An 18,405-nucleotide genomic window follows, 5' to 3' on the forward strand; every position below is an offset into this window, starting at 1 on the left:
ACCAATGTAATCCTGCCTCTCTGGCTTTGTCTCCAAACCTTCCAACCTGGGCTGACCATCTAATATACTTATTCCTAATCCTGTCCACCCTCGTCACACCCAGTGCAAATCTTAACATTTTTAACTCTGCCACATCCAGCTCAAACTCCTGCCTTTTTGTCAATGCCACTGTCTCCAACCCATATAACATAGCTGGTCTCACTACCCTCTTGCAGACCTTCCCTTTCACTCTTGCAGGTACTCATCTGTCACAAATCGCTCCTAACACTGTTCTCCACCCACTCCATCCTGCCTGTACTTTCTTCTTCACCTCTCTTCCACACTCACCGTTACTCTGAACTATTGACCCAGAGTATTTCAACTCATCCACCATCGCCACCTCTACTCCTTGCATCCTCACCATTCCTCTATCCTCCCTCTCATTCACACACACATATGTCTTAGTCCTGCTGACCTTCATTTCTCTTCTCTCTAGAGTATATCTACATCTCTCCAGGGTCTCCTCCACCTGTTCCCTACTCACTACAGATCACAATGTCATCTGCAAACATCATAGTCCACGGGGACTCCTGTCTGATCTCATCTATCAACCTGTCCATCACCACTGCAAATAAGAAAGAGCTCAGAGCTGATCCTTGATGTAACCCCACCTCCACCTTAAAAGCATCCATCACTCCCACAGCAGACCTCACCACTGTCACACTACCCTCGTATATATCCTGTAACACTCTTACATACTTCTCTAACACTCCTGACTTCCTCATACAATACCACAACTCCTCTCTAGGCACCCTGTCATATGCTTTCTCCAAGTCTACAAAAACACAATGCAACTCCTTCTGACATTCTCTGTACTTCTCCATCAACCCTCTCAGAGCAAACCTCGCATGTGTAGTGCTCTTTCCCGGCACGAAACCATACTGCTGATCACTAATCATCATGTCCCTTCTTAACCTAGCTTCCACTACTCCTTTCCCAAGACTTCATGCTATGACTGATCAATTTAAACCCTCTGTAGTTACTACAGCTCTGCACAACACCCTTATTCTTAAAAATCGGTACCAAAACGCTTTCTCCATTCCTCAGGCATCCTCTCACTTTCCAAGATTTCATTAAACAATCTGGTTAAAAACTCCACTGCCATTTCATCTAAACACCTCCATGCTTCCACAGGTATGTCATCTGGGCCAACAGCCTTTCCATACACCCACATACATAAATAAATAAAAAAATACATACATACATACATACCAACTCATAGGCTGCTATACCCTGGAATAAAAAGAATACTTTCATTAATGCTTTTCTGAAGATCACAACTATCTTCCCCATTACTTCAACAAGCACCCACTTTGGGGGTGTAAGGGCTGCACCTTTGTTGTTTGTACAAAATGATGTCTTTTTGCCCCCAAGTGAATTAACTCCAGTATGCATGTGTGATACAAACAGGATGAAAATCAGCACTTCTGCATTAAAAGTCGTATTTTCACCCCTAAGATATACGAGTTTAATCACAGCAGGATTCACAGAGACAGAGTCCCTTTAGTTTAACTTCTGTTTAAACTGAAGAATAATATTAATGTCAAGAACATGGAACTGTAGGGTTAAGAAGTTTGCTCTTCCTCCAAGGTTGCTATATCTTGTAGTCATTAAGTGTGGGTGCACAGGGGGGCTTGCCCCTTGAAAAATACAGTTTCTCTGTTAACTTAGCTGGAGTCAACATTTAATGTTTTTTTTCTTCTTCATTATTTTGCAGTTGGCTGTAACTCAACTTTCAGAACTGCTACAGAACCATTTTCTCCAGGAATACTGGATTGTTCTCTCCAGGGGAGAGGGAGTGCAGTTACCTCAGCTGGAGGGGAGCCTATCCAGTGAACTGATACTGCAGCAGCAGCAGTGCAGTAGTTGTATCAGACTGCAGTGGTGAAGCAAGAGTTCGAGTCACATGATGATGGCTTCCATGTAACATTCCATCTCTATTTCCATCCTCCCCTATTGCCAGAAGCTTAGAATAGTGACCACATGGATGATAAGTGGTTGCAAACAGAAGAAATAAATTTTGCTGTGTAGCTATAGGTTCACCATCTGTGACTCAGAAACTCAGAAATAAAGCAGGACACCAGTACACAGTGCTTCATCCATACAGAAAGGAATCCGCTAAGATGGTCTGCAAATTTTATAAGGATGACCCTGGATGTCTGCCATAGGAAGTGTATCAAGCAAAACACACTTGGAGGAGGCTTTGGGACAGACCTAAAACACTTTGGAGGAATGTGATCTCTCAGATTCCTGGGAAATCCTGGACACCCCACAAGAACTGCTGGGAAATGGGAAGTCTAGACTCTCACCATGGACAGAAGTTTAGAAAATTACACTGATATTGATAAAGAAAGTGATACACAATCCATGCAATGTAACTGCAGCAGAGGTTACCCTTAGTGCAAGTGCTGGTTCACGTGAAGGCCTGTATCCAAAGGTTTCAGTTAGTAATGTTGCTTTAATTATTAATCTACTTTATGATGTTATGGAGTAGATACAATGGTGTACTACAATACGAATGAAAAGTGTGGCCACCTGGGCCCACATCTCCAGGGAGCCCATGGCCAAACAAAGAAGTAATTCAATGAATTTATTTTAGCATATGTGCTGAATGTAAATGCTCTTTTTATTTAATTTTTCGTTTAAAAAAACAAAGTTAAATGATAGTATGCGACCTTCCTGCATATGCTTGCAGTATCTATCATTTGCACATACATCATTCATTTACTTAGTTTTACACTAAGTTAAAGTAAATAATGGCTCCTGGAGATTAACTGCTCAGTGTGAACACTTTTTGCAGATTGGCTTCTTGTGACTCATTGAAAAACAAATGAGCAGAAAACCAGGAAATATTAAATAATGCAATGAAGAGGTTTTGCCTCATTTATGTCTGGCCTCTAACAAAACTTTTGTTTTCTGGTAAATAACAGAGTTAGTCAATCAATAATGCTAGATATTAAGGGCCTCCTACTTCTTATTTTTCAGAAAATGCATTGTTGACATAAAATTTACAAAGCAACAGATTTTATAAGTGAATTATGGTAATATTTAAAAGGTGTTCCTAACTGTTTTTGGCTTGGCCCCAGATTATTAAGCATAAAGATCGACAGCTACACACAGCAGGCTTCAGGCTGGCTGAAGATGAATGCAGTTTCTGTCTTCCTCAGTTAAAATGTCGCACCAGATTCTGGCTACTGCTTGTTGTCCCTGACTTTGTTTCACATTTTGTTCCACATCTTCACTAGTAAATCATTAGGACTGCAGACACTAAACTGAGGGAGGGGGATGCTCCCTGTGGATGAAGGTAACTTGACCTCTTTTTGTTTCATCATTTTAAAATCTGGCTTCAGTGAACAAGTGAGCATTTGTATGAAATATGTTTGATTAGTTATTTTTGAAGCAAAGTTGAAATCGTTCTGGATTTCACAGAATATCCCTGGCTTTGCATCAAGCTTTTTGTCTGTGTCTCATAAAAACTTCAACAACTGCTATTTTAGCACCTCTCGAAGTATATGGTATCAGTAATTAAAGCGTATTCCTGATTCTGGGCTTTGTCTCTCATTTTGTGGAGGTATGTCCGTGATTCTAGCACTAAGAATTTTTGAGATACTACTTTTTTTTTTCATCCCAGTCAGATGAGGTACACAACAAAGTGCCTATAACTTGGCAGGGTGGGGTTGGAGGCTGTAGTTTATTCTCTGGTTGTTTGCTCAGCTAACCATTTGACTTTGGAGGATTAAATGTACATTTGTGCAAAATAAGTTGGCACACTTGTCACTATTTATGTGAAACAAAGCTTTCATCTGTCTGCAGTCTCTGAGTGCTCCTGATTTTGCACATATTTTGCTCTGTCCCAAAAAATATTGGTATCTGGCAAATCATTCAGGATTGCAGGCACTACACAATGACAAATAAGATTACATATCCTGAAAATGCAGGCTAATGAAAAAATGTTTATCAACTTTTTATCTAGGATTCTGGGCCTTTGTCCCTCATTATTGTTTTTTTTTTTTTTTTTTTTTTTTTTATCCCTGATACACATGTTTAGAAACAGAGAGATATCACCTTTTATCAAAATCAGATAAGGTGTACAGAACAAAGTGACTATAACTTCTGAGTGTGTGTTGGAGGTGTCTAGAGGAAAGTAACATACTCTCTTTTGCTCAATTTGAAACATTTTGTTAATGGCTAGTTTACATTTAGTGAAACAAGTTTTATTTTTACCATTATCAGACATCTGAGGTGTATACAGTCCACATTGGGCTATAACTGCTGGGTATGGGAGCTCTCTGTGGGTTAGAATGGTTGACTCTGGTTGTCATAATCAGGACAAGCAGTCATTAGTCTGGCTTTACAGGACAAAAGTGTATTTATGTAAAGCAAGTAAGCATAATTTATTGTGGTGGTTTTGTTATAAATAAAATCAGACATTTGAGGTGTATGCAGTCATGTAGCTGTAATCCAGAGATATTGACACTGGTAGATAATGAGGACAAACATTCAAATGATCTTAAACCAGGAAGGTGAATCCTAAAGATCCAAAAGAAGCTGAGAATATATGTATCCTAAAGATACAAAAGAAGCTGAGAATGTATGTATTGGCCAAAAACAATGTGTCTGTCAGGTGGGGGCACGATTTGAAAACCACCCAGGGTCCAAAGTTCACTTAATGTGACACTGACTGGATAGGAAAAAGGGGTATGCATATTGCTTCTGTGTCTCCAACCTGTAGATCACTAACAGACCAAGTTAATCAAGTGCCCGAGGATTATCAGACAGGATGGTGGTATATACAGGTTTATTTCCAGTGCTACGCAATGGGGAGTAAATCCACTAAGAATCCTCGCTACATACAATGTTGCCTCACACTTGCCTGGTCACAACAGTTTGTAAATTCCTGTTCAAAACGCATTAATTCTCAGAACTGCATGCACTCAAGCTGCTGAATATGTATGTGTGGAAAGCTTTGTTTTTACAGGATACAAGCCCTCTAGCTCTCCCCACATGAAGGACAATCCCCTCCCAGCTCTCAGACTTTATTATTCTCACTCCAAGGCCTCTGCTCCTTGGTGAAAGAAAGTGTGTCACTGTCAAGCAATGCCTATCTCACTCTTTTTTTCCCCCATCATCCACTAACCTTGTAACCTTGGGCCAAATAGAACTTACTACTAAAGGAGTATGCAAATTATATTCTACAAAGAGATAAGAAACAAAGGTCCAACTAAGTGCCAGCTCCAGCCAGCACACTTGAGTTAATGCGGATACAGCTTGAAAGATTAAAAACTGAAAGTAAACCATATAAACCTGGTTGCACTCAAACTCATTTGTTTGGTCTTGTTAAGGTCAACAGTCTGGCATATTCTTCATCGTTCTTGTTTCATCCCCAATCTGATTAGTATGTACCTTAATGACACATAATGATCAATGTTTGCAATGTACCTCTACAGATGAGGAGGAAGACAGCACGATACACATTTTTGCCTCATGCCCCCTTTTGCCATTTTTACAGATAGGGTCAGGTGTCACATTGACAGTGACCATAATCTAACACATCATGACTTATTCCCCTGAAATAATTTCAGAACTGCTGGTATAACAGTTCACTACTACTGAATATGATTCAAAGGGATGTAAAATCAGTTTTTCTCACAAATTTCAAGATTTAAAGCAGAAATATTGGCCACCTTGGAGGCCTTTGGTGTAGAAGTCCTTTCAAGTAAATACTTAAAGACTGGCCAATACCTATGGGAGATGGAAGATGGGAGACTGTAAAGGTGGAAGCAATTTCACATGTATAAATCTTGGCAAAACAGCAACAATTGGAGCAGAATTAATGATTGCAGTAGTCAAGAAGTACTGCACATTGCTGTAATTTTTCTGGTCTAGCTGGTCTTTTAGCTTCATTTACAACGTAACACAACTAGAAAATAAGAATACTGATTTCCAAGCAGTGTCTAACCTGTAGTAAATAAATTAGTAATGGGGTGCCAGACACTTTCTCACCGAAAATATATTTTGATCTTTACATGTAATCTGAGATGGTGAAAACTCAGCTACTGAAGTAGTGACAAAAAGAAAGGATGTGAATGCTTTAGCCATGCTGGAGCAAAGAGACGTAGGCTGGCTTCATCTGACCTTGCCTTAATTACCATCTTCTGTGGCAAATGAATCATCTGAAAGAATACATTAACTCTTGTGACCATCACAAGAAAGGCAGATATTATCTAAGCTTTGGCATGACAGTGAACTGAACAGAACCTTTTTATATAAGCATTCTCATACACTGCAAAATAGGTCGATACAATTTTCCAAACAAAGTCATTTCCTGAAACAACACACAAACAGCAGAGTCTAAGTCAGGAGAAACTGCTTTTTTACAATATCTACCAAATGTTTCTGTTCCTCAAGTAAATGTACAGTCAAGAAATGAAGGCTGTGTTTGAGTGCTGCTGCCCATGTGTATAAATGGCTAAACCACAGCCAGCCTTAGGTAAATGGATACCTTAGGAAAAATGCTCCCATGGCACCCCCCCCCCCCCCAAATGCCCATCTCATCTTGGCCTACTCACACTAGCTAGACTACTTTTAATTTTTTTTCTTCCTTTTCCTCACAGTTTGCCTTAATCTCCAGTTATTTTCATACAGTTATTACATCATTTATTCACTCAGCACGTTCTATTTTATATTATAAACAGAAAAGGAAAACCATGGCTAAGGAAAGAAATTTAGTTTTGCTCTTCATCTTTGCCTTTTCCCACATCCTTTAAACACACCCTAACTGACAAAGAAACTACTCTGTGGTTCCTAATTTAAGTTGGGGGTCTGGAGGCTGCTAATCACCCAGAAGCCATTGGAATATAGTCACTATGATGTACATTTTAGAACTTTTTTGCATCTTTTTAATTCAGTGATGGCCTAAACAAAAATTATGAATACAAAAAAGAAATTAAAATCTTACTTTTTATTTTCAATGAATAAATTAGCTGTTTTAAATGTTTAATGCTCAGAGCTGCCAGTGATTACTAAGAAAAGTGGTGAAATATCTGTCACAATAAGGAACTGATCCACATAAGGAAACATGATTAGAGACTGGGCTCCTTTAAATAAGCAAAAAACAAAAAGCAACAAAGAAAAAAAGCACCAAGTTATTTTCCAAACACCCTCAGCATTGCTGTCAATATGGCAAACTATGCTGCTACAAACTGGGAGTGCTAGTTGGCACCTTCAAACTTAGAACTTCCTGTGATGTCTACCTGGAATGTCCATGTACCCATTTAAGTACAAGGCTGCCACAAAGGAATGTTGGTCCAGAAAGTGAAAACAGTCTTTTGAGAGTAGTCAGACTGAATGCATTTATGGTAAACTGGTTGAACAGTGACTTGCCTAGAAATGAACCTCCAACTATCATTCTTCTTTGGAACCAACAGAAATTTCAAACAAAAGCCTTTGCCTGTTTGGCGGCATGCAGCTCATCATATTGCAGTGTTTAGCAATATTCTCACCACTATAGTTCAAAACATAAGCTGACTAGATGTGTGGTTTCTAGATTTTACTGCATAAACGTTTGAAATCAACTTCAGAATTCACTTACATGAAATAATTGCCTATCAGATTTCGAAATTAGCCCTAAAGGAAGGGGTGAGTAGTGGTGGTAGAGCTAGAAAAAATTTGGATGTGACAGTCTGTTGCTGTTAAAACTTGTTCTTTTTCCCCCAACAAACATCTTTATTAAATTTTCACACATGACATGGGCAATCTTACATGTATACAAATAAAAAACAAACAACATGACACCACTTTAGTTGCAAACAACATACATCACAGACACAACATACATCACAGACACCATTGAAACAACTTTTGTTGCAAACATTATACATTACTTACAATCTATCCATTCATTGTCAGCTAAGCATTATATGGCTCATTCAAATCCTGCCTTTTAAACCTTGTTCCTGCTCTGCATATATTGTCCCCACAATTCCCATTTTTCCTATGTAGTTTGCTCTCGCCCTTTTCTAAGATCTCAAGTCCAGTTGTTTTCTCTCTGTTACTATATTCAATACTTCTAGTAAAGTTGATCTAGACTTTGGTTTCCATTTTCTATTAATTGCTTTTTGGCAGCCACCATAATTAGTCTCAACAAGGCTTTACTATGTATAGGCAATTCAGATTATGTATCATATCCACTCACCCAGCAAAACCGACAGTGGTCTGCAGGGAATCCCTAAAGTCTGCCAGCTCATTACACTCCTAAAAAAATATGTTCCCAGTCACCTCTTTCCTGCCTGTCACACCTCCAACACTTGCTATCCACCTGATGAAAAATTCTTTGGAGTCTACTTTGGGTATAAAAATACCTATTTAAACACTTCAGGCAAAGACCCTAAATCTTCTAGAATTTGTTGCATATTTGGGAGATATATGTATATACTCCCATTGTCTCTTTATGAATTGCTTTCCAATCTCTCTTGCCAATCCTTTCTAGGCTCTTCTGATTCTTATAATTATCATGCAGTATTTTATATGCTTTACTAATTATTCCTTTTTTAACAGCAGCTTCTCTTCTAGATTCTATTAAAAACTCTACCAGTGTTTGTATTTTATTCAGGAGACCCCTATTTCTTTCTCTTTGCCTATACTCTGACATCAATCCTTGAGAGGGAAGGCAAACCTGCAGTCCAAATTCTTGTCCTCTTCCCATTCTATTAGCTTTCCCTTTCCAGATATTTGCTCCCAATACCTTGGATCCATTGCCAGTTTTCTCCAATAAATTCCAGCCCCCTCTTGCCTATTATCTGTATCCCTGACCACAGTCATCCCTACCCGCAAAATCTCTTCTCCATTCTCATGCAGGTTTGGGTCTTAGAACACTCCCTGTTATTTTATGAATACAATACTCTGCATGATTTTTGTTGTTCTCCTTAAGAGTCTGCATCCAAAATCCCAATCTCTCCTTATTGCGTGATCTTCCTCCCTGTGTCAGCACCATTCCTTTCCACTTTGAATTATAGTTATCTGCTTGTGCTATGTACAAGAACCTTAAATGTGTTGCTCTAAAATACCGCCTCACATTTGGTAATCCTAGTCCACCTTTTTCTAGTGGAAGAATCCGCTTATCCCACCTGACCGTTGCTGTCGATAACATCCTTCAACTCTTTATTTAATTGCTATCCACAGCTTCTCTGTTTTTATAAAAATATGTCTGACCTGTGTATAAGACTAAAGGGACTAAAAACATTTTAATGGCTTGTATTTTAGTATCCATATCCATATAACAAAGCTTCCAGTTTCTCAATTTTTGTATTATCTTCTTAGTCTCTTCCCACACCTCTTTAGCTGCCACAATAAAGTAATTTCTAATTCATACTCCCAAATACCTTATTTTATCATGTCCCCATAAATACGGATATTGTTGGACGAATTCATGTGTGGGTACATAATTTACTGCTACTGGCTTTATTTTACCTTCATTAATTTTGTATCCTGAGAAGATATGAAACTGGCTTAAAATGTTCCACAACACCATAATGTCCATTTCTGGTTTTGTCATGTATAAAATAATATCATCTACAAATAAAGCTAGCTTTTCCTGACTACCATACCAATTATATCCTTGAATTTCTGAATCCCTTATTTTCTTTGCCAACAGTTCAAAATATAATGCAAACAAAAGAGAAAGCCGACAACCCTGCCTGGTTCCTCTACTCAAGCAGAAACTATTGGAGAGGACCGCACCCACCTAGATTTGTACCGCAGATCCCTCATATATTCTTCTAATCAACCTTACAATTGTATCAGGGAATGCAAATGCTTCCATTACCCTGCTCATGAAGTCCCAGTCCACTCTGTCAAATGCTTTCTCTTCATCAAGACCCACCAATTAAAGTGGTATTTTCTTACATTCTGGTTCCCTCTGGATCACCAGTGTTCTGTTAATGTTGTCAAATGTTTGCCTCCCCTCCACAAAATCACACTGATCAATTTTGGTATCACTTTTGCTATTCTTTTAGTCATTATAGACAAACACTTTTTAATCATGGTTTAGAAGTGAAATGGGCCTGTATAAAGCTGGATCCCATGGATCTTTACCCTCTTTAGGTATTACCGTTACTACCACCTTCTTCCGGGATGCTGGTACTTCTTCTCCTCTTAAAAATCTTGTTAAACAAACCTTCCAGAGCTTTAGCAGTTTCTTTCCTCCTAACTTCCAAAGGAATACCATCTATTCCTGGGGACTTTCCTGTTGATTGGTTATACATAGCCATTTTTATCTCCTCCCTTCCTACCCTGACTGTTAGCAATTCAGCCTCATCTACCGCTAACCTGGGCATATTTAATTCTTCCATAAACATTTCCATTTGTACCTTTTCTTGATTTTCATATTTCTCTGCTTTACAGAACCTTTCATATGATTTCCGAAATACTTCTAATACTTCTACAGGGTGTCTTGTTCTCCTTGTTATAGGCTCCCTAAGATTGGTGACAGCCCTCTCCACTTTCGGTTGCCTGAGTTGTTGTACTAAAAGTTTTTGTGCTCTAGAATTATCATCAAAAACAGATGCTTAACAGCAATCTTTCTAAACTCGTGCATATTGTTGAAGAAATCCCTTATTTCTGTTTAGCATTCTGCAGTTGCTCCTTTTCTTGTTCTGAGAGATTCCACCTATTTTGCAATACTTTAACATTTGTCAATCCCTCTAAATAATTCTTTACTGTTTAACCATATCTCCCTTTCTTTTATTACCACCCTAGTTTTAAACTCCACTTTAATATTATCCAACTCCCTAGCTATGATTTTAGAAGAAAATTCCATCTTCTCTAGTACCTCCTGAATTAATTCCAAAACCCATTCCTTGAACTCCTCTTTTCAACCAATAAGAGGGAAAGTGCCAGTGTTTCATTTTTAATTCGTTACCTTGTATTTTTATTTGTTATTATTGGTGCATAATCTGAAATAGTTATTGGGTAAGTTTCAAGACCTTCAATTAAGTGCACATGTTCCTGTGGGATACAAAAACTGGGTTAGGCTAGATAGATTGTTTTTATCTCTGAGTAATATGTAAAATTCACTCCAAACTTCTAGTAATTAATTCACATATATCATGCCAAACGTTTTCATAAATATCTTGAAAAATCTACCTTCCTTTGTTATATTTTCCCTTCTAGGCCCCCCCACACACATCTTCATTGTTGCAAACCAAATTCCAGTCTCCACCTATAAATAATATTCCTTGCTGAAAACTGGTTATTCTCCCAGAATTTTCTTAAGCTCCATTATAGCAGTTTGGGGGGGGGGGTGCAAATGCATGCCATTGTAATTCTCCTCCCTAGCCAGTAGCCCCTTAGTAGTATGCATCTTCCATTATTATCTTTTTTCCCTTTTCTATCACTATTGGAGCTCCTCTTGCAATTAATATAAGTACTCTTTTCCTTTTCCAAGATATCATACCGAATAACCATCCTGAAAACATCTCTTTATCAAATTCACATGTTCTTTCCAGGTGTGTCTCCTGTAGAATAGCTATTTGCACTCTACATTTTTAATATAATTCACTACTCTATTTTTTATGTTTATCTGTAAGATCATTCAGATTGAAAGACATTACAGAAAGCATAATTTTCTTATACAGTTATTACCACCTTTTATGTACAACTGCTTTTTTGTTAAATGCCTAGTTCTACCTTTTATGTTGCATGTATATACTGTTCAGCTAGTTGGTCTTTTATACAGTTGTTTGTTTCTTGTCATATCCACTTGTGCATATGCCACATCTTACATAATTTTCTGTTTTTTGAAAGCCCTCAAACAGAACAAACCACCCAAAAAACCTCCTAAGACATATTAACTTAATAATAACACAGAAAACTAAGTACATCTTCAAATATTGAAGTTTTTGCTTCCTAATAAGAACATAAGTTCTAAGTTAATAGCTACATAAACAGGCTAAAGTTAACCAAAAAGAAAGGTTAGTCATGCCAAGATGCATGGTACAGCCTGTGCTACTAGTAAGTGCTATTTGCTTTTGTATGTCTTTATAGCTTTCCCAGTTAAGAAAATACTTGGATGCTTTCAGTAAGCACTTTCTCGGAACCATTTCTCTTTATCAAATTGTCTTCTAGTGACATGCAAACCAGGCACAAAACTGCAAAGGGTACCTTGTTTATCAGAAAAAAAACATCCAATATTTAATATTGTTTTTCATTTATGTGCTTTGTAATAAACTTCTTACTGGATAATGTCTAGGGTATTAACACAGTCACAAACCTGGGAAAAAGCACACTGATTTTTCTTTTGTCACACACTCTTAACCAGACTTTTTTTTTCTCTCCCTCCATCTCCTCACATCGTCCTTTTTCTTTCTTTTTTTTTTTTCATTTCAGTGCCTACATTTCCTAAAACTGAACAAAGAAAAAGAGAGGAGGGTGAAAAAAACACCTGTTAATATTAATATCCCCATGCATTTTAAACTGAGAACTTTACTTCAGGTCTATTTGGTTTTGTATTATCTTTAAAGCTGTCACACCTAGGAAAACCCCTGATTGTTTTCAGAGAACATTATGTCCTAGCCAATTTCTCATTCTTTTTATTTCTTTTCCCTCAGCTAATCCCCTTCTACCAGACTGTCTCCAGTTTCTCTTTATCAGATTGTCTCCATGGAGACATGAAAACCAGACGCAGAAATGCTGTTTAGTATACTTACGTGCAACTGCTAGAAAAAAAGCCTCATATTATTCAAAATTATTTTTCATTTACTTGCTTTCTCTCTTAAACATTGGTTCTCACATCTCCCCATGCAAGAATGAAAAAAGCACATTAATTTGAACTTTGTCATGCCTTTTTAACCAGGCACCCTTTGTTTGTTTTTTTTTTTTTTGATCACTGCATTGCCTACATTTCTCAAAACTGTGCAAGAAGAAAAAGAGAAGAGGAGAAAAACAACACCTGTTTACAATCCCCATTACACTTAAAATAGCATGCAAAGAAAACCATGCACCACAAATACAGTACTATTAAGAAAAGAGTTTTCTTTACTTATACGTTCTCTCCTCTCTTCCCCTCCCCAAAGCATTTTTCCGAACATTAATGACATGAAATAGAGCACATACTTTACAGTCTCCCCACACAAAGAAATTTTGAAAGTCCAATATTTCCAGATTTTCTTGTTCTGTCATATGTCACAAATATAACTATTGCATTGTAATCCCACATTAAGTTACTGATTTTATTAATGTTTTTCTCCATCACCCAAATCCTGTCTCTGCTTTATTTCCAACGTATTCTCGAGTCTTCTAGTCAGCTCTCATGCTCCCTTCATATAACATTTTCCATCGAAATACCACAAAAGGTTTCACAGGTACAGTCTTTCTCTGGTCTTTATTACCAGAAGAATAAGAAGCAAGATCTCCTTTTGTTTCGCAGCTCAGTTTTTGTTGGATGAACTTTTGTACTTCCTCCTCAGCATGCATTTCATCAAATATTGACTTTGTCCCTCCAGGGAAGAATACCTTGAAGATAGCTGGATACAGCAGTTTGAATCTCACACCTGCGTTATGACATTTTTTGAATAGTGGAATGAATTTACTTCTCTTTTGCCTGGTGTACAATGAGTAATCATTCTCTACAAACACTCAGCTATCTCCCACATTTAGTATTTTATCCTTCTTCCATGGTTTTGTTAGAATAAACTCCTTCTGCTGGTAAGATTTCATCCTTACTATTACACATCTAGGTTGCTTTTTAGGTTTGGAGCATACACATGATGTGCCCGTTCAACTAACCGTTCCTGCTGTGGAATACCAGTCCAGTTGCTTATTTGTCCTTTCATAAAATTAATGCAGTCTATTCCTTCCAGCTTCTCAGGTATAGCTGAAAATCGCAGGTTTTCCCTATGTGCTCTGTCCTCTAATTCTATTATTTTTTTTAAACATCTCTTCCTGAGCAGTCTCTTATTCAGCCAGCCTTTTCTTCACTTTGACCTCTGATTCTTGCAGCTTTATCATCACATTTGAGTAACTGTTTGTTTAAAGCTTCTTCCATTTGTTCCAGCCTTTTGTTTGTGTTGATATACTCTACCAGTGTTTTGTTTATTTTAACCAGGTCTGTTTGCAGTTGTCTTAAATCTTCCTATAGGTTAACTGAAGTCATACCTGAAGGTTGCATTACTTTTTGCTGAAGAGCTGTAGAACTCTCCCCTGCCACTGTTTCTTCCTCACTTTTTGTAGCTGATTTTTTTTCTGGCATCCAGGGAGTGTACTTACTAGCCAGTTACTGAAATGTACCCATAAACACAAGTCTACTGGCCTTTTCTGCTGAGTTTCTGTTTTCACACTGGGAGAGCTAGAAACAAGCTGTCATTCAGTGTGCAGTCATCTTGGAAGTCCATTGCTATTAAAACTTGTTCTAAGAAGATAAGGGGATTGTTCACCCTGTTGAAACTACTGTCTAGTAGTTTGCTTCTTTTTTCAAAGTATCTTTGTTTTAGTATCACCAGAAATGTCCAATAAGAGTTTTATGAGTGATTGAAAAGTCCATTTGTTCCCCTTCACCCTCATTAATTCAAAATATCTTGTCTACTGAGAAGATTCTTTCCAACTCAAAGAATTCTCCTATCAAATTAAAAGGAGAAAAATTCTACTGAGGAGTAAACTCAAGGAACAGTAGTTCAACACCAGCTCTTGTTTTCTGTTAAGGTGATAATGCCTCTGCAGAATTATGTGCATTCAGCAACGGAGCTAAATATCACCTAGTGGAAGTTTCAATTAACTAAGCATGCTTGTGCACCATCACCAAAGAAACTGTTGCCCTCAAGGAGTGTACAAAAACCATATGATATTTAACCATGTGCATTTTCTATTTTGTCAGCTGTGGTTTTTCAACTTGTCTTTTCAATGTTGGCCTGCAGGATCTCGTGGATCGATCCAATGAAGAGCTATTACATTTGGTCATGTCAGACATAAAACAACAGTGTTAGAAAAAGATGAAGCAGAAACATTCTTCCAAAATCCACTCAACAACTTAAATCCATTATCAAGAAGGAGAGCTGCTAATGTCAGTTTGACACTATTTGTGATTCAAATAAATTGAAACATGGTCAGTGTTTTACGTTCGTATAGAAATCTAAATATCTTCTCAGGGACTCTAGTTAAGTCATTTTTTGCAACACTGGGGTTAACTATCTTTTAGTATCAAAACAGATATGTCTAGTAAGGTTTTACAAATGAATGAACAGTCAAATTGCTCTCATGCAACCTCATTAACTGAAAATATATTCTCCATAAGGAAGAGTCTTCCCCACTCAAATAATTTTCTCATTAAATTACCAGTTTACCCAAAAATAAGATCAACTTGGGGAACCCCTGAAAACTGATGTTTCATCTTCACTGTCAGTATCAAAGGCCTATATAAAAATTCTCCTGGGGGGACAGCATATCAAAGGCCTCTATAAAAAATTCTCCTCTGGGGACAGCAGCGAAGAGGATTTTTGTTTGGATTAAAGAATGCTGACACTGGTGAAACTCGTAAATATAATAATGTATGCTGATCACCAACATCCAGGAGAACTCTGGACATCGAGCTACCAGGATAGGTAATGTTGAAGACCTATATACCTTTTGCAGCAGTCAGAAACATTTCTGTACAAAGAAATGGTAATCTAGAAGTCTACAGAGTAGCCATTGATGGTAGCATAACAATCAGCTGAGACTGGGATTGTTACCATTACATCAGAACTAAGTTGATGGCTGGTTCCAAACCTGCATCGACTCCAGATGAATAATGTTAACAGGAGGCAACAGTAGTTCATCCACTGGAGAGCACAACCGGTGGTGGTGGTGGTACCATATTAAGATTTTTTGTCAGAGTGTAGGCTTTAGGTTTTGTTCCAGCCTGAGCTGAAGGCACCTTCTTTAAACACCTCTAGCTGGGAACAAAACTCAGTGTCTACAAAGATGCACCATTAGAAGATGTCACACACAAGTCCAACTTTTCATGTTTTTAGAAAACTTGTCAGGCATTTCGGAACTATAAGGCTGAGTATGTCTTGTAGGATTTCTGCCACCTTTTTGATGAGGCTGAGTTATACTAGTTTTTGCAATTTTCTCTCAGGTTAATTAATTCTTAATTTATGAAAATGTTCACAAATAATTCATTGTTGGCACCTTCAGGGATAGTCCTGCAAACTTGACCACTGACAACAATTAGTATGAGGTACTTAACCTTTAGAGTATACAGTAAATGAACACTGTTACCTTGGCCTTTGACCAACACTTGCCATACCCAAATAAGATTCACATTATACTGCTGGGAGAGCAAAGCTATAACCACTGGCTTCCCAGGATTTCATACAAGTCACTCAATCCAGCACTTTTCTGTGATACCTTTACAACTACAGTTGTATCTTGACTAAAACTACTGCATTCAAAAAGAATGACTTCTTGGCAGGGGCTAATAATAATATTTCATGGCCATTACCCCTTCCTGCTTTTACAATAACATACTAAAACCAGCCAAACTAGTCTGCTTTACATGATTACTGTGCACTATTAATGCGAGCAGTCTGTCTTCAAAAGGTAGATATCTACGATTATAATTCAACAGTTTTGAGTAATTATCTTTACACAAGTTAAAAACTAGCCATAAATTTGGAAATTGAATAATGAAACTCTTTAAAGAAATTACACAATACACTTTGCATATTAAACATAAAAATATATATTTTATACGAAAAAATAAAACATGTTCTGAACAGAAATACTGTCTTAGAAAAACACTATCTGCTGCTACTACTACCACTAACTGAAGATACCGGTGATCACTCTACCTTTAACTTTTAAGACCTTTTAGCAGCTGCAAAACACTGACCAGCAAAATTTAGACACAAGTTCACGGAGTTTGTGCAGCAGACTGTCTTCTTATCTGAAGTCCACAAAACATTTCTTCATTACTCACATCTATAATATCCATTGAACACTCCACACAAAAAGTAAAGATTAATTGAAGTGTACTGCTTCACTGAACTTTTAGGGAGAAGTTCACATTATTCCTGGATTCCCCTCTGGAGACCCCCCCCCCAAAGTCATGTCAGCCACTATCATCTTAGTTAATTTAGTCACTCTCTTTCTCTCCTTGGAGACTCCAAGCTCTTTATTTTTCTAAGTCTTCCATTTTTCTTACACTTTTAACTCATCTCAATATCTGTCTCACTGCAAATAATGGGTCGGTTGTGTTACATCTTGATCTGAATCCTAACCACTCATTTCCAGTCTTGCTTGCTACTGTTCTGCTCATTTGTTTGTCAATAACCCTCTTCAGCACTTTCATGCAGTGCAACAGGAGTTGGATACCCCTACACTGACCACAGCTGTGAATTTTCCTTTGATGTTGTACACTGCCACCAGAATGCTTGTTATAAAGTCATTTGGAATATGCCTACTGCTATGAGTACCCTTACTTTCTAATGTCCCCCTCAGATGAACAACTTTATTCTGATCAAAGGTACCCTCCCGTAGAAACCTTTGATCAGGATCATCCACAGTGATTCAGTTTTATTTATCTAAATATCTACAATGGTTTTGTCCATAATTCATGTACATAAGGTAAGCTGGAATACCTTTTTAAGGAGTCAGAACAGTTTTACTTCCACACCACTACTTCACTGTAGCTCCACCCTCACACAAACACGCATGCACAAAAAATGAGGCCCTCCTTACTTTGTTTTGTTTAGCTAAAAGCCAACATTGCTATTCACTCGCTCTCCTTTTACTTAACATATTAGTATCTTTAGATGTCCTGATTTTACATTACGTGCTCTGTATTAGAATTTTTACTTGGCTTTGTAAAGCTTGACACAGTAGCAATTTCAGAACAGAAACATTCATGTAGTGTGCCCATACAGTAGTGGTTTCATTTACTGCATCTAGATATTAATTTTCCTCAATGCTTCATGCTGCAATATGAGATACAGACTAAGGAACTCCTTTCTTCCTTGATAGAATTTGGAAATATTGATCAAATAACCTTTAGTTGTACATGACATCAACTGCACAGGGCAAACATCTTTTACACGTTTATTAATATCAGGACACCCATCTCCCTTCTGCTGCAGAAAAAGAATAAAGCAAAACCTTTCTACATATGGAATGCTACGGTAACTGGCATGGCTTTAGTATCAGGTACTGTATCCAAATGACATGCTTCCCCTCTAAAGGCCACTCTTCACAATCTTTTCTGATCTACTAAAGCCATCTACCAGTTCTCGACTTTCAGGATGGAATTTAATTTGTATGAGACTGTTACCTTCTTCTAAGGTCCTTCAGGTTCTCATCCAGGGATACTACTTCCACAGAACTTTCCTCAAGGGCTTC

At 37.7% G+C, this 18,405-nt stretch overlaps 1 protein-coding gene and 1 long non-coding RNA gene across 2 annotated transcripts in view; one reads left to right on the forward strand and one right to left on the reverse strand.

The window, feature by feature from the left end:
• Nucleotides 1–3,582, forward strand: part of LOC122809793 — a 51,756-nt gene extending 48,174 nt beyond the window's left edge. The window contains exon 2 of the long non-coding RNA XR_006365948.1: nucleotides 1,757–3,582. This is a non-coding gene — a long non-coding RNA (uncharacterized LOC122809793). The remainder of the gene's footprint in view (nucleotides 1–1,756) is intronic.
• The window catches only part of LOC122809792 (carbonic anhydrase 5B, mitochondrial-like), a 293,296-nt gene that overhangs the window by 229,238 nt on the left and 45,653 nt on the right, over nucleotides 1–18,405 (reverse strand). The window lies entirely within an intron of this gene.

The sequence above is a fragment of the Protopterus annectens genome, chromosome 8.part0, assembly GCF_019279795.1.
Source record: "Protopterus annectens isolate FY-2018-M chromosome 8.part0, PAN1.0, whole genome shotgun sequence".
NCBI lineage: Eukaryota > Metazoa > Chordata > Ceratodontiformes > Protopteridae > Protopterus > Protopterus annectens.